This window comes from Euprymna scolopes, chromosome 16 (assembly GCF_053919585.1).
Source record: "Euprymna scolopes isolate OS-2025 chromosome 16, ASM5391958v1, whole genome shotgun sequence".
Classification (NCBI taxonomy): domain Eukaryota; kingdom Metazoa; phylum Mollusca; class Cephalopoda; order Sepiida; family Sepiolidae; genus Euprymna; species Euprymna scolopes.
Window position 1 is genome coordinate 75,454,008 of NC_136497.1, and position 17,572 is coordinate 75,471,579.

Consider the following 17,572-nt stretch of genomic DNA (forward strand, 5'->3'; position numbering starts at 1 on the left):
GCTCGTCTAATTATGCTTTCATATTTGGTTTGCATGTTTTTCTTTGTTTTTTTTTTTTTGTTTTTTTTTTTTTAAATTCTATTGTTTATAATTCTTGTATGAAAATATAATAAATTAATTTGAAATCTATACTAGGAAGAATTTGATTACTTACGTGAACGGTTCAACAAGTACTTGATTGCATTAGACTTAAGAGCAACCCTGCTGTAGTCAGCCGCGAAGCAGGCCATTGGAAGAGTGTTTTTGGAAAGAAGATGCATTTGTGGAAACTGCGTTTAGATTTAGGCACAGATACAGAGTTGATAGTGTTTTTTTTTTGTTTTATTTACAAGGGAATCACCACTTATCAAGGCCGAGAGGCCACTCGAGGATAAGGGTTAAAGCGTGTACAGTGGTCAAAAGGACAATATCATAGTAATCGTTAGAAGTGTAAATTTGTTAAATTGGATTACTTAAGGGAAACGTCTCATCAAGAACTTGTTTATGTTGGACTTGAAGACGACCATATTTTAGTCAGCTGGAAAGCAGGTAAATGGAAGAGAGTTCCACAGGTGTGCAGTTCTAAGAAAGAAGCTTTATTCATGGAATCTACGTTTAGGTTTAGGCACAGATAAAGAGTGGGGGAAATTATTGATAGAGTTTTCAGGTAGACGAGTGTTTCTCATGAATGTTTGGCGAGGGCGACCATAGATTGGAGCTCAGATGAGCACTTGCAAGGGAAATAACGATAAAATAGTAACAGGCTCGCACCGTCTCTTCTGTGAGGTTGCAGGGAAGAGAAAAGAGCATCCCCTACTAGGCTATAAAGTCTAATCTGAACTCTATCAAGGCAGGATTAGGTATTTCTAGCAGCTCCTGTCCAGATGTGACAGTAATACTTCATCCTTGGACGTAACTGGCTCTTATATAGATAGAGTATTGCATCAGCAGTGAGATATCTACTGGATCGATAGAAGGATCCTACCATTTTTCCAACAACCTTGGCAACGGATTTGATGTATGTGTTCCATTTTAGATCAGGAGTAAAGGTCATACCCAGAAACTTGTCAAAACATGGAGCCTCCCCAATTCATTTCAATTAATGCCAGATGGAGTTCAGAACGTTGATGATGTAAAGATAGAAGTTTGGTTTTAGATGCATTAAAAGTAACCAGGCACTTTTTTCCCTATTGTACTACATGCTCAAGATCAGAGGAGAGAGAATCATAGAGAACTTGGTCGTTTACTTCCTTTGATATACTGCCATAGATGGTAGTGTCGTCAGCAAAAATGTCTACGAATGACTTAAGGATGTGATTTGGAAAATCATTAATGCAGATATGGAAGAGAGTTGTACCCAGGAATGGCCCTTGAGGGACTCCAGCATTAATACTGTGAGCTTCTGATTTCAACCACTACTCTTATGAACCTATTTAATGATTTAATAATTGAAAAGATATTTCCAGCTATACCATAGCTGGAGATCTTGTGAAGTAGACCTTTATGCCATACCCTATCAAAGGCCTTTGATATGTCAAGAGCAATTGCCCTAGAAAGGAAGCATCCATCAAAAGTTTCGCTAATTCTATGAGAAATAACTGTAAGCACATCCGCTTTAGATCTAGCAGAATGGAAACTACATTGCATGTCACTAAGAAGGTTATTTTTGCTGAGGTGGTTGCTTACTTCTGTATTTAACACAGATTCACGAAACTTACTCATGACGCACAGGAAACTTATTGATCTGTACTGAGAGGGAGATGACTGGTTTAGTTTCCTTTAATTGGGTTTTAACCCCTGGAAGGTTGAAATGTAGACCCCTGATGTTGGAGAAGGAGACATAGTAGTGGGTGCATACATTGGAAGTTGAAGATCTGGATTTAATTGTGTTTTTTTCTGGAAGCTTTTCATGATGATTTTTAGGATTTGTGGAATAGGTCGACAAACTTGCTTAGAGCAGGAGAGAGAAACAGAAACGAAGAAAGATATATTTTTTGGAGCACATAATAAGGTAAATCTGGAACAATTACCCACTAATATGGCATCGAGAAGCCTCACCAGAAGCTACTGCATGGTCCAGAATCCATTCACCAAATGGCAATGCAGCCGCAGTACTTTGCACCTGGTAATGGGACAGTAGTTAAATCAAGGTTCGGGTCCCTGACTTGCAGGTGGATAACGTCAGCCCAGAACAAAATGCTTACCTCCAGCACCTTTACTAGTGACATGGCTACAAAGAAAGACATAGAAACAGAAAATTTCCGACATCTCTGGCGACTGTTCATGCAAAATACTGCCAACCTACAATACAGGTTTTACTCCTCCCTTTGTCAGAAAAATCACTCATTAAAAATGAGGACTGAGAGACAAATAAGGAGAAGCGAGAGTAACGGGAGCTGCCGATATCGTATCATCAATGCATTGTCTACTCTTGTAGATAGTCGAGTGTTTTTTGTGAAAGCTTGGCAACTGAGAACCATAGATTGGAGGGAGTTCGGCCGAGCACTTGTCATAAAAATAAGGGTAGAGCAGATACAAGCTCGTTACGTCTTTTTTGTGGGAGGAAAAAAAGTGCATCACTTATTTGCAGAAGTACATTTGATGCTCTTTCTTTCTGTCAATCAAAGAAAACTTTCCATCCAAAAGTACAACTCGCCTAATGCTTTTTTTTTTTTGCATCGAGAAAAATCACTTATGTTTTGTTTTTTGTTTTTTTTTAAATAATGGAACAAAAAAGTCAACAACTCAATACTTAAAAACAATCGAATGACAACAATTTCTTAAAATTGTGTTGATTTATAATTTCTATGAAGATATTTTTCCTAAAGCTATATTACGAAATTCTTAATGAGAAGAAATCATGTTAAAACGATACTTTTTTTTTTTAAATATAAAATTTGTATTTAAGAAAAAGTAATAACCGATTGGCATACGAACAGACTAAAAATAAAATTGTGTAAGCAAAAATAGTAAATAATCATGCGACGTTGTACAATGCTTGGGAGGAGTGCTTCATGATATCAGAACATATACTACACTATACTCTGCCCCTTCCTCTGAAATGTCCGGGAGAACGGCCTCATATTGACGAAACAGAACTGACCCCACCTCAAGTATAGAGAAATTAATGTTCGGGAGGCTCGCCTCATGAAGAGTGAATGAAACATATACTAGACTGTTCCTCTCAAATGTGAAAGTAATATCTGATATGATGGCTTCATGAGTCCAGACCATAATACTATATATCTATAAAAGTGAAAATGTCTGTGTGTGTGTGTGTGTGTCTGTTTGTCTGTGTACATTTCCCTACACAATAACTATGTCAATTTTCAGTCTACAGACTCGAAATTTGATATACAGGGCACTGAGATTTGGGAAAATCTTTGTAATCAGTTGTTAGCCAGAAAATTGGCTGAGTCAAAGTTCAACGATTTGACCTTTGAAATCTCTACCAAACTCCTCCGACAATTTTCGGGTTAAACACTTGAAATTTTAGATATAGATTTCTTGGACATGGATCTAACTTAATAACTTAATTTGAGCCCAAAACAATAAATATTAAGGGATCATAACAGGCGTCAAAGTTAAAAAAATTGACCGCTTTTTTTTTCTTGCTCACATACACCTCCAAACAGCCAGGCAACGCCGGGCTGAAATGTCAGTATATCTATAAAAGTGAAAGTGTCCGTTCGTCTGTCTGTCTGTCTGTCTGTCTGTCCGTGTGTCTGTCTGTGTACATTTCCCTACACAATATCTCTGTCAATTTTCAGTCTACAGACTCGAAATTTGATATACAGAGTACTGAGCCTTGGAAAATTCTTTGTAATCGGTTTTCGGCCAGAAATTTGGTTTTTAAAAGGTCAATGTTCAACGATTTGACCTTTGAGAACTCTACCAAACTCCTTCGACAATTTTTAGTACAAACAGTTGAAATTTCAGATATAGGTTACTTGGAATACATCTAACTTGATAACTTGATTTAAGCCCAAAACAATAAATGTTAAGGGGTCATAATAGAGGTCAAAGTTAAAAAAAAATGACTGCTTCGGTCTCTACTAAATTACTAAGATAATTTCTGATCTAAAAATGTTTTTTTCACATTCTTTTCCCTCTTCGCGGTACAGGTTCAAGCCTGCCTTCCTATTACCACTTTTTTCTTTTGCTCAACACACACCTCCAAACACTCGAGCAACGCCGGGCACTGATGCTAGTATATATATATATATATATATATATATATATATATATATATATATATATATATATATATATATATATATATATATATATATTTCTAGGTAAATACACCTATTGAGTTTATCCTATATCTGCGGTACTTAGAGCACTGCACCTTAAAAGTATTCATACATTAACGAAAACTTTGCTCTTTCAGACCTTTAATCTATTATCCTCTATGATATATATATATATATATATATATATATATATATATATATATATATATATATATATATATATATATGTGTGTGTGTGTGTATTGTGTACAGAAAGTTGTTAGATGAGACAAGTCATTGGTACCGTCGGTTTCAAGCCCGATAGTTAGGACCGTTTAAGATATCCTTATCAAACTCTCTTCAGCCAATATTCGTCTCTTAAGAGACAAAATATAAATACACTCTTATATTTCGGATTTTCCTTTTAATTGAACACTCTGCTGGATTTCTTTTTCCAAAAAAAACTATCTGTCGATTTTAAGTCTACAGACTCGAAATTTGATATACAGGGTACTGAGATTTGGGAAAATCGATGTGATCCGTTTTCGGCCAGAAATTTGGCGATTAAGGGGTCAAAGTTCAACGATTTGACCTTTGAGAACTCTACCAAACTCCTCCGACAATTTTCGGTCTAAACACTTGAAATTTTAGATATAGGTTCTTTGGACATGGATCTAACTTAATAAATTGATTTGAGCCCAAAACTATAAATTTTAAGGGGTCATAATAGTGGTCAAAGTTTAAAAAAATTGACCCCATTTGTTTTTTTGTTTTGCTCAACATACATCTCCAAATACCCGGGCAACGCCTGGCACCCATGCTAGTATATATATAAAGGTATATACTGATAGATAGATAGATAGAGAGAGAGAGAGATAGAGAGAGAGAGAGAGAGAGAGAAATAGAGAAATGGAGTGAGAGAGATACATACGTGTTAAATCTCTCTCTTTCTATCTCTTTCTTTATATATTTCCTCTTCACACTTACCTTTTTTTTTTTTTTTTTTTTTACAAGGGTGTCATGACTTATCAAGGCCCAGAGGCCACTCGAGGATAAGGGTTAATAGGTATACATTAGTCATTGTGATTTTAGCATAGTAAACAGTGGGAATTTTGTAACTTGGATTACTTAGGGGGACGATTCAATTAGAACTTGTTCACATTGGACTTTTTTTTTTTTTTTTTCATAGGTATCAACTCATTATCAAGGCCAAGAGGCCACTCAAGGATAAGGGTTAAAGAGTGTACAGTAGAAATTGGACAATATAATAATCATTAGTAATGAAAATTTGTTAAATTTGATAACTTATATGGAACGGCTCATCAAGAACTTATTTACGTTAGACTTGAAGACAACCATATTGTAGTCAGCCGGAAAGCAGGAAAACGGAAGACAATTCCACAGGCGTGCAGTTCTAATAAAAAAGCTTTGTTCATGGAATCTACGTTTAGGTTTAGGCACAGATAAAGAGTGGGGGGAATTATTGATAGTGTTTACAGCTAGACGAGTGTTTCTTGTGAAAGTTTTGCAAGGGGGACCATAGATTGAAGCTCAGTCGAACACTTGCCATGATTATAACGATACATCAGAGACAAACTCGCAACATCTCTTCTGTGAGATAGAGGTTGCAAGGAAGAGAAAAGGACATCTCCTACGAGGCTACGAAGTCTATTTTGAACTCTATCAAGGCAGGACAAGTCCTTTCTAGCAGCTCCTGCCCAGATGTGGCAACAATATTCCATCCTTGGACGTACCTGGCTCTTATATAGATAGAGAATTGCATCAGCAGTGAGATATCTACTGGATCGATAGAAAGATCCCACCATTTTTCCAGCGGCCTTGGCAACAGATTTGATGTACGTGTTCCATTTAAGATCAGGAGTAATGGTCAAGCCCAGAAGCTTGTCAAAACTTGAGGCCTCCTGAAGACGAGAGCCATTCATTTCAATTGATGCCAGATGTGGATCAGAATGTTGATGATGTAAAGAGAGGAGCTTGGTTTTAGATGAATTAAAAGTAACCAGCCACTCCTTTCCCCATTGTACTACATGCTCAAGATCAGAGGAGAGAGAATTGGAGAGAACTTGGTCGTTTACTGTCTTAGATGTTATACCTATTTGCATATGCTATAGTGTACCGTTCTAGTTATCTCTTGGTATTAGTGGATCCTAAGACAAGGATTCATTTAGTCTGGTGGAGTATCCAGCTTTGTGTTGTTACTTAGTCATACCGAGGAGATCTTATTTGCGCGGCGAATACTCCTATTTTAAATATTTAGTTAATATAGATAGATAGATAGATAGATAGAGAGAGATATATATATAGGGAGAGAGAGACAAGGATAGAAAGAGAGAGGGAGAGATAGAATGAGAGAGAGAGAGAGGGGGTGAGATTTCACGTAGATATATATTAAGGGATCAAAGAGGTATTCTATACACCAACGAAACCAATTGTTTCTCGCAATCTCTTGCTTCAGTGAATAGTGATTTTTACAAAAAATATGAGATGTTTACATCCTGTCCACACAAAATAAGATAACTGCTATCTTTGCGGAACAGTGCAATGACAGAACATCAATCCGGAAGATTCACCTTAGGATCAGCATAACGCATCACACACACACACACACACACACACACACACACACACACACACACACACACACACACACACCCATGCATTTATATATATATATATATATATATATATATATATATATATATATATATATATATATAGTGCTGGTCCTGAGGTGGGTCTGCTGGATCAATTTACTTTTATTCATACTGTTGCGGGAAGATAGCACTATATTTATATATACTAGCAGGGAGACCCGACATTGCCGTGGATTGAATGAGGATCAACAAATTTTATAAACTTTTAATCCTTTTTATTGTCATGAAAATCGGTTAAAACGCAATTTTTTTTTTTTATCTAATCGATTTATTGCTTGCTCTGTTCCGGAGTCGGCTTCAATCCACCAGGAGAAAGTTCATGTGCCTCCTCGCAGTTTATTAGTCCACTATACATTACAGTCTTCATTGCACTGTAGAGAACCTACTCGTGATTTTATGAAATTGTTTTTATGTAATATCTTTAATAAAAGTTTAAGATGCAAAAGTCTAGTATCATGGTTCGATTGTGCTCTAAGCAGAAACATTCATTTCGAGAGTGTGCCTATCTTATTAAGTATCATTGATTTTATGCGCCGGGCCCTATTTCTTGTGCGGTGACATAGTTTCTAAAATGTATTTTTGATTTTAGCCTATATAAAAGTTTTAACTTTGTTCAGAATTGAACTGTTTCTGCTTTAATCGGATTTTTTCGATTATCGATTTCCAATACTTATCGGATGTATTTCTATACAAGACTTATTTAAGAACACTTCCAATCATATAAGGTACATTTGTGTGAATTTTCATCAAAATCGACATGACCGTTTTGGAGTCCATAGGGAACGAACTCGCGCGCACACAGAGTTTATATATAAACTGCGTCAATTGCCTTATAGCAGATTAGTAAAATCTTAAAATTTCATTAAATATAGGTCACAAAAAAATGAAAATTGTATCATCAAATGACTGTTTCAAGATTAGTTATTTCCCAAAAGTTTATTCAAATCCATGCAATATTAACGTAGTCATGACATTTTATTTATTATCGAGTAATTTATACTGTCCATTACTTTATTGCAGGTCTTTTAAAATGCCAAAAAAAGGGGCGATCAATGGTTATCGAAAAGGAAAGGATTGTTGCTGGACTCGCAGAAGGATTGTTCATCAAAGATTTAGTAATAGAGCTGGAAAAGGGAGCAAAGAACTTTGGCTTCATTCGTGAACAACCCAAACACAAAATCCAGAAAGGATAAGGGCACCAGGAGAAACTTTTCTCATCATGATATCCGGAAAATCCGTGGCGAAGTCAACCAAAATCCAAACAGCACCAGTGCTTCCATTTTTGCAAGAGCTGGAATCGCTCCAAGATCCAGACAGGCTCGAGGTAATGTGTTGAATGAGATGGCAAGGAACATCAAAACTATTCCAAGGCCTCCATTCAGCAAACAACATAGGGAAAAACAAATGGATTTCTAACGTATTCTATTTACACATAAGACTCGTGCTACTCTTGACGGTCCGGATGGATGGGCCAAAGCTTGGAACTCGAATGGAATTACAACCTCTTATAGAGTTCATCGCCAACAAGGAGGTAGAGGCATCATGTTTTGAGGGGGAACCATTGGGGATAAGTTGGTTGGACCATTCCGAGTTCCAGAGGGTGTAAAACTTACCAGCAATGTGTACACGGCCTTTTTGGATAAACATTTGTCACCATGGCTAGATGATATACCATTGTCACGTTGTTTTCAGATAATTTTTATGCATGACAATGCACCGTCCCATTCTGCTAGGGCGACTGCAGTCTTTCCTGAATCTATGGGCTTCTTTGGAGAAACCCTCATGAGCTGGCCACTGTGATCTCCGGATCTTAACCCCATTGAACATCTCTGGTCAATATTGAAAAGAGGTGTATAAGGGAGGAGAGCAATTTACTTCAAAGTATTCCCTGTGGAAGAAAGTAGCTGATGTCGCCAGAACCATAACTCCTTTTCAGATCAAACAATTGACTACTTCGGTGGACAAAAACGTTGTTTAAAGTTATTTCAAAAAATGGTGGATATGGGATAAATAATTCATAACCTACCTACTTTCGGGGGAGTAAGTTTATTGCTGTGTGAGGCGCCCCTATCGGGCAATGCCAACGATGCTGTCCAGGCAATTATTGCTAGGCGAGAGTGTTCGTCCTTTAGGGGGACTGGCTTGACTTTCCTCATTTTCTTGACCTTGCGTCACATCTTTCTGGGACGGAAGTAAATACCTACTTACATGGCACCGCCTGAGTAGATTATATTCATACCAGTCAAGCATAGGTCCTAGACACATTCTGACAGTTGGAACTATTTTTGACCTTTCATCTGTTGGGCTAAGATATGGTTCTGGGTAGTTCTAGGAGGTCTATCTTTCCATCTTTGCCTCCAATCTTTCAGGTGGAGTAAATTTATTAATTACTGCATGATGAGCATCTACTAAGGAAAGCTAACCAGGCGGCTTGGACAATTTTTAAAAAGGACTGAGTGTTCATCCTTTAGCAGTGTTTGACTGACTTTCTCCCACCTTTTGCCCTCATGTCACATCTTGTTGCGGTGGGAAGGAAGTAAATCCTTACTTACCTGATATAGTCTGAATAAGTTATTTTCATACCAGTTTGAGGATACGTCCTTGACAATCAGTTCAACAGTCGGGTCCATTATTGAATAATGACCTTATATCTATCAGGCTGAAGTATGGTTCTGGACAGTTCTAGGAGATTCACCCTTTCAGTCTTTGCCTTCTCACGCTTTGAGAAAGGAGTTAGTTTATTGCTGATCATCTGAGGCCCCACTACTGGAAAATACCGACGAGTTTGCTTGGATATTTTTTGTAGGCCAGTGTATATCTCTTGTGTGTTGGCTTTCCAATTCCCATCTTCTAACCTTGTGTCACATCTTTTTGTCGTAGGAGGGAGGCAAATACGTATTTCCCTAACAAAGACGAGAAGATAGCTTAAAATAAGAGTCAAAATAATTTTGATTTAAAATTATGAAGTAACAAGAAATTACAAATTTGTCGAGGGGGAGCGAAAGTGAGATAAATTAAGACTCAAATATATGAAAGAAAACGAAAATTATTTTCCAGGTAGGATTAATAATGATACAGAATTAAACTATAGACAGAGCAAATAAATTAAGCTGTGATTGAAAAGGGAGCTAAAAGTAAAAGTAAATTAAATAAACTAAGAATATGACAAAAAGTATTCCACTTCTCAAAAAGAAATAAATGAAAACAAAAACATGACAAAAAGTATTCCACAAAAAATAAATAAATAAATAGAACAAAATGGAAGCAAGAGACGCTGCGAGTCTGAGATTCACTATAAGGTCCCAAACTTTCAAAACAAGCACTCATCTAGCTACAACCACTATCAACAATGTCTCCCCACTCTCTATCTGTGCCTAAACCTAAACGCACAGTCCATGAACAAAGCGTATTTCCTAAAACTGACATCCTGGGGAACTCTGTTTCGATGGCCTGCTTTCCAGCTGATCGCGACATGATCATCTTCAAGTCCAATGTAAACAAATTCTCGTTTAGTCGTTCTCTTAAATTATCAAATTCTACCTAATTTCTACCACTGAGTATCACTCTACTGTTGTCTCAGTGACCGCCGTATAATCATTAATCCTTATCCTCGAGTAGCCTTCTGGTTTTGATAAGTGGTGACTATCTTGTCTAAAAAAAACTACAATAGGAGGAAAATAACATCGGAAGAAAAAAAAGTGAAAGGAAAGAAAGTAAGAAAGGAAAAATAAAGCAAAAAAAAAAACGGAAGAAAAAAAAAAGAGATGAATTCTAGAATTATTGAAGGTAGAATAAAATATAAAAAAAGGTAAATATAAATAGAAGAAAGATTGACAAGACCAAACACGATAAATAAAACAAATCAAAAACAGTTACAAAAGCCAAAAATATACAAAAAATAAATAAATAAATAAATAAAATATAAAAAAATCAAACCAACTGCATAAGTTAACATTGAAAAGTTGAAGGGGACAAAGTGAAAAGTGAATGAAAAAAAAAAAAAGCTAGAAATAAAATAAATCCATTAAAAGTAAGAACGCGAGATAAATTGTAAAAATGTAGGTTCACTAGTTTCTTCCAACGGTCGAGTCTTCTTGACCAGTGCCGCTACGTGCTTTTTATATTCGACATGTGCGTCGAATATCGTTTTTCTTTTTTGCCTTGTATGTCCATCTTTCCAGTACACTGCACATTATCATGACAGGGCCTCGCAGGCAATGTTTGGAATGAATGAGAATGCTGTGGACCGAAGATCCTTCTCTTCAATTTTAGACACGGCAGGAACGGTTCGGGCAGATAAGGCCAAATTGAGAAAATATCCGAAAAAGTAAGAAAATAAGTAAAAAACAATAAAAAACTGGAATTCTATTATACATGTGTATCAGCATCTCTGTGCTTCCTTACATACACACACACATATATATATATATATATATATATATATATATATATATATATATGTGTGTGTGTGTGTGTGTGTATATATATATATATATATATATATATATATATATATATATATATATATGCATGTGTGTGAGTGTGTGCATGTGAAAAATGCGAAAGTACAAACAGATTTAAACACAGGAATAAATCATCAAAAATGAATGATTTATCAATTTCGTTTTGATCCTCAGTTTCGTTTAGACTTCAGAAAACGTTGATTCAAGCGAAACCGGTAAATCTCTCGGATTTTATGATTTTTTTTCAGTGTTTAAGTTGCTATCCCTTTTGTCTTTTTCATACACACACGCACCGGATATTTTCCTCTCCTGCTCTCTGGTTGGATGGATGACGTCCTGATTTTCTGAGGAGATTTATTTAATCCCAATCGAATAGAAAAGCTCAATACGCGATGTAGAGTATGGCTTATTAGAAGAGAAAGAAAATTAAAGCTGTAAGTTGAAATTTATTGTTCGACTGAATACTCCAAAAAACAATTTAAATGTAAATTGTTTTTTTTTTTTTTGGGAGCGTATTCAGTCGAACTCAAACACACATACACGGACAACGTTGCATTTATATAATTGTAGAGACATATTAGGTTGGTGTAAAAATAATGTCGCTTTTTGACATGGAATTGAACGTCAAAAAACGACATTATTTTTGTACCAACTTTTATATATATATACACACACACTTAGATACAGATTAGTAAAATATCAATATTTCACTAAGTATATGTCACAAAAAAATAAAAATGGAATAATCAAGTGACTGTTTTAAGGTTAGGTATTTCCCAAAATTTTATTCAAATTCATGCGATATTCACAAATTTATGAAATTTATTTTCTTTATCAAGGAATATCCACTGCCCATCGCTTTATTGCAGGTCTCTTAAAATGTAGTATTTAGGCAAAAATACAATGTCTAATCATGAAAATTTTACTTTTTTATCATATTTTTCTGTTAAGGAATAATAAACAAAAGCAAATCCAAGGTGCTAAGACTCAAATAAATGAATTATTTATCCCATATCCACCATTCTTTGAAATACCTTTAAACAACGTCTTTGTCCACCGAAGTAGTCAATTGTTTGATCTGAAAAGGAGTTATCGTTCTGGCGACATCAGCTACTTTCTTCCACAGGGAATCCTTTGAAGTAAATTGCTCTCCTCCCTTATATACACCTCTTTTCGATATTGACCAGAGATGTTCAATGGGGCTTAGATCCGGAGATCACAGTGGCCAGCTCATGAGGGTTTCTCCAAAGAAGCCCATAGATTCAGGGAAGACTGCAATCGCCCTAGCAGAATGGGATGGTGCATTGTCATGCATAAAAATTATCTGAAAACAACGTGACAATGGTAGGTCATCTAGCCATGGTGACAAATGTTTATCCAAAAAGGCCGTGTACACACTGCTGGTAAGTTTTACACCCTCTGGAACTCGGAATGGTCCAACCAACTTATCCCCAATGATTCCCACCTGAGAGTGTGGACCTCCTGGTATTACACATTGTAGCTTTAATATCAGTCCACATGGAACAGGTCATTAAAAAAAATGGCCTATACTCTGTTGGAAAACTCCCAGGCCAAGTTTCCTATACCAGGTAAGTAGGTATTTACGTCAATCCCACAATAGGAAGATGTGACACAAGGTTACAAAAAATGGGGAACGAGAAGCCAGCACCAGTAAAAGAGAAGCATTCTGGCCTAACAAAAATTACCTGGGAAGCCCCGTCGGCATTCCCAGTAAGGGCGCCTCAGAGGGAGTAAGCAATAAACTTACTCCCTCTGAGAGACAGAAGGCATGGCCTGGGAGAGAGTGAACCTCCTATGACTGCACAGGATATTCCAGTCTTAACTTCAGTCAACAGGGAAAAGCACATTTAAAAAGAAAAAGAAATGGCCCATACTCTGTTGACTTTTGGAAGGTTACTGACTGTGCCAGGTAATTATGCAGTCTATTCACTGTCTCGGTTAAGTATTTAGATGGCACTAACTTCTACAGTCTAAACTTTAACTTGTGTTCAAGTATACAACCTACCATTTGATTTCTGCTTTTGATCTTAATTATGACGTTGTACTACTTGACTAGTTGAGCTAATTTAAACGATGACTTTTAGTTAAGTATGCAGTTTATAGTTAAATGTGTAGTATGCACTGAGATTTATTGTCAAGTCTGTTGTATACCCCGAATTTGAGCTAAGATGCACTCTGCAAACTTCTGTTTACATATGCTGTCTGCACTTTGGCTTCTTGTACGCATTAGACACTGAACTGGTTAGGTACGTAATTGTTTACCATTCCAGTTCCGCTTACATAAGTATTCTATTCCTGTACAACATAATCACGTTGACACACTGGTTTCCGTTTGATAGCCGAAGTTAAGCAACATAGAGCCTCTTCAGAACTAAAACGAAGGACCATTTTGAGAATGCCAGGTAGTGTTAATGCTCTCTACTTATCTAGGCATTGTTTTCAGTTATCCTAGCTTTCTCTTTACCATGAGAAAGCTTCAACCTGAAATTGCTCCAATACTCACAAAACTGTTTAAACGTTGTCTTAAGGAGAATTGCTTCCCAACACCCTGGAAAACCTCATCAGTATACCCTGTATTTAAGAATTCAGTTGATAGATCATCTCTCTCTCAGTACAGATCAATAACTTTCCTGTGTGTCATGAGTAAGTTACTAGAGTCCATATTAAATAAAGAAATAGTCAACCACCTCAACAGAAATAACCTCCTTAGTGATATTCAATACGGTTTCCATTCTGCTAGATCTACAACAGATGTACCAATATTTTAATCGCATAGGATTAGTGAATCTCTCGACAAAGGCTTCTTCTCTAGGGCAATTGCTCTTGACATAGCAAAGGTCGTTGATAGGGTAGGCATAAAGGCTTACTTCACACGATTTCCAGCTACGGTATAGCTGGATATGTCTTCTCAATTATTAAATCATTTCTCTCTGATAGGCTCATAAGAGTAGTGGTTGATGGGCAGAAATCAGAAGCTCACAGTATTAATGCTGAAGTCCCTCAGGGTTCCATCCTGGGTCCAACTCTCTTCCTGATCTACATCAATGATCTCCCAAAACACATACTTAGATCATTCGTTGACATCTATGCTGATGACACTACCATCTATGGCAACACATCAAAGACTGTAAAACACCAAGTTCTCTCTGATTCTCTCTCCTCGGATCTTGAGTGCATGGTACAATGGCAGAAGATGTGTCTGATTACTTTTAATGCATCTAAAACCAAGCTCCTATCTTTATATCATCAACGCCCTGATCCCCATCAGACATCAATTGAAATAGAGGGCTCTCGTCTTGGAGAAGCTGTATATTTTGACAAGCTTCTAGACTTGACCTTTACTCCTGATCTAAAATGGAACACGTACATCAAATCTGTTGCCAAGGTCACTGGAAGAATGGTGGGATCTCTCTACCGCTCCAGTAGATATCTCACTGCTGATGCAATTCTCTATCATATAAAAGCCAAGGTAAAAAATTTATTGGGCAAAAAGTGTCATTTTTTGCAATTTTGGTACATTTTTGACCCCTGATCAGCCACTTGGAATGCCGAATACCAGTGACAATGGACAAACAATGCAGTTTCACACCTTAACACATGTATATTTACATTCAGCAATATAGGAAACCACTATATAGACATATCAAGTTTTTGTTGAGAAATATGAGAAATGTGACAGGATTTTTCGTAAAAAAAAAAAAGAAAAAAAAAATTTTTTTTACTATGCACATTTATATATTAAAATATTTGTGACAAAATTCCAGGAAAATCTAATGGACGGTTATCCGTTAATAATTTGTACTAACAGACAGACGGACCCATTGAAAATATAGGTCCCTCTCTGATAAATCGGGGGACACAAATGTTACACCATACCCTTTGCTTAAAAAACAATGTAAATATGTTACAGACCGACCGATGGAGTGACATGCATGCAACTAAAAATGCCTTAGCATGGAAGAGTTTCCCCTTCCATTGTCAAGGAAAAGTTACAAATGTAAGTGCAGCATCTGTTAAGAACATATACTACACTTTGATCTTAGCCATGTGGCCAAGGAAAAGTTACAAACGTAAGTACAGCATGTAGTAAGAACAGATACTACACTTTGATCTTGGCCAAAAAACCAAGAAAAGGGTATTTATTTGCTCCCCCACCGAGCAAATTAGGCACAAGGCTGATTTTTAATGAGAGGATTGAAGGGGAAATGGGGACCAACTCCCCAGGGAGTAGGGGAGCTGGATAGTGACAATTGGTATGAAGGGTTTTCCCTACATTGATCAAGGTCTTATATGTGGGGTTGGTATTTATTTGCTCCCCCACCGAGCAAATTAGGCACAATGCCGATTTTTAATGTGAGGAGTGAAGGGGAAATGGGGACCAACTACCCGGGGAGTAGGGTAGCTGGATAGTGACAATTGGTATGAAGGGTTGCCCATACATTGACCAAGGTCTTATATGTGGAGTTGCCGACACATATGGTCCTTGCTTGCAGTATCTGCCGGAACAGATGGTATTTATTTGCTCCCCCACTGAGCAAATTAGGCACAAGGCCGTTTTTAGTGTGAGGTAAAAACCAGCTCCCCTAAAAGGGGTCACTCTGGTTACCAAAAATAATAATTGTCCCAGTATAGAGGGTTTCCCCTCCATTGACTGGTACAAATTATCTTAAGTGCAGTATCTGCCGGAACAGATGGTATTTATTTGCTCCCCCACTGAGCAAAGTAGGCACAAGGCCGTTTTTAATGTGAGGTAAAAACCAGCTCCCCTAAAAGTAGGCAAAAAGGGGCCACTCTGGTTACCAAAAATAATAATTGTCCCAGTATAGAGGGTTTCCCCTCCATTGACTGGTACAAATTATCTTAAGTGCAGTATCTGCCGGAACAGATGGTGTTTATTTGCTCCCCCACTGAGCAAATTAGGCACAAGGCCGTTTTTAATGTGAGGTAAAAACCAGCTCCCCTAAAAGTAGGCAAAAAGGGGGCACTCTGGTTACCAAAAATAATAATTGTCCCAGTATAGAGGGTTTCCCCTCCATTGACTGGTACAAATTATCTTAAGTGCAGTATCTGCCGGAACAGATACTACACTTTGATCTTGGCCAATAGGCCAAGAAAAGCTCAGAACAGCATCTAATTACAACAGACCTTTGATCTTAACCAAAAAGGCCAAGTACAAAAGTGTTACGGATAATAAAAGAATAGAAACTGGACTTAGGTTTGCTTTCGGCAGCCGTGTAACCGTTATTATGTTAGTGCAAAAATAATGTCGTTTATATATATATATATATATATATATATATATATATATATATATATATATATATATATGGATGACCGTAAAAAACGAAATTATTTTTGCACCAACCTAATACTTGCTTTGTTTGATTTTATTTTTACTTTAGTCCTAGAATTCCATGATCGATATTTCTTCGAAAAGAAAGAAAATTACTATTTTCTGGATCAGAATCCATCCATTTCACACTTATCGTTGGCTGGTATTTGACTAAGTAGTAGGTTTATTTTTTCTTTAGCTCTTTATGTCAAGTGGCTCCATGCTTTGTCTGGAGAGATTTTCGTAAAAAGAACTGGTTGGTGCTCTATTTTCACGTGAATATAACAATCTTTTATGCATGTGCCTTTTCGTTGTGAATTTTTCTCTCGTCTGTAGATAAAACACTCGGACGATGATGTTAGTTCATAAGAAATGTTTGTTTTAAAAAAAAAGAGACAATTATATGAAGCATCAGTATGAGAGTCTGCTTGTGAGAGAGAGAAAAAAGAAAGATAGATCCACAGATAGATCGCTTGTTTAATAACATCAAGCTACAGTGTTTGCAACTGTCCCCACTTCACACCGAGTTTTCTTGAGGAATAGACTCATTTGCTTCCACTTGCTGAAGTTGTTAGCCAAAAAGACGCAGAAAACGCCCACCTAGAAACTACGTGGTTTGAACAACTTACACCATGAGATCACCTCTGAAATTTAGCGTCTGATTAAAACACCTTCCATTCGAACATAGCCTTCACGATATAACAGTTGGCAAAATAAATTATTCATATAATCCTAACACAGCACAATTTTTATACAAATAAGATTCCAAGTTTTTGTCACAAAATTCATGCACAACATCTCCATTATAGCAAGGATAAGTGGTGTTATTTTACATGATACTTATCTCTATTCATGAAATTATCTGAT

General features: G+C 36.8%; 2 pseudogenes; both read right to left on the minus strand.

Annotated features, from left to right (window-relative positions):
* Positions 1-15,330: 15,330 nt before the first annotated feature.
* Positions 15,331-15,510, minus strand: LOC145296500 (U2 spliceosomal RNA; annotated as a pseudogene).
* An 835-nt stretch (positions 15,511-16,345) lies between these two features.
* On the minus strand, positions 16,346-16,492 carry LOC145296461 (U2 spliceosomal RNA; annotated as a pseudogene).
* Positions 16,493-17,572: the final 1,080 nt, after the last annotated feature.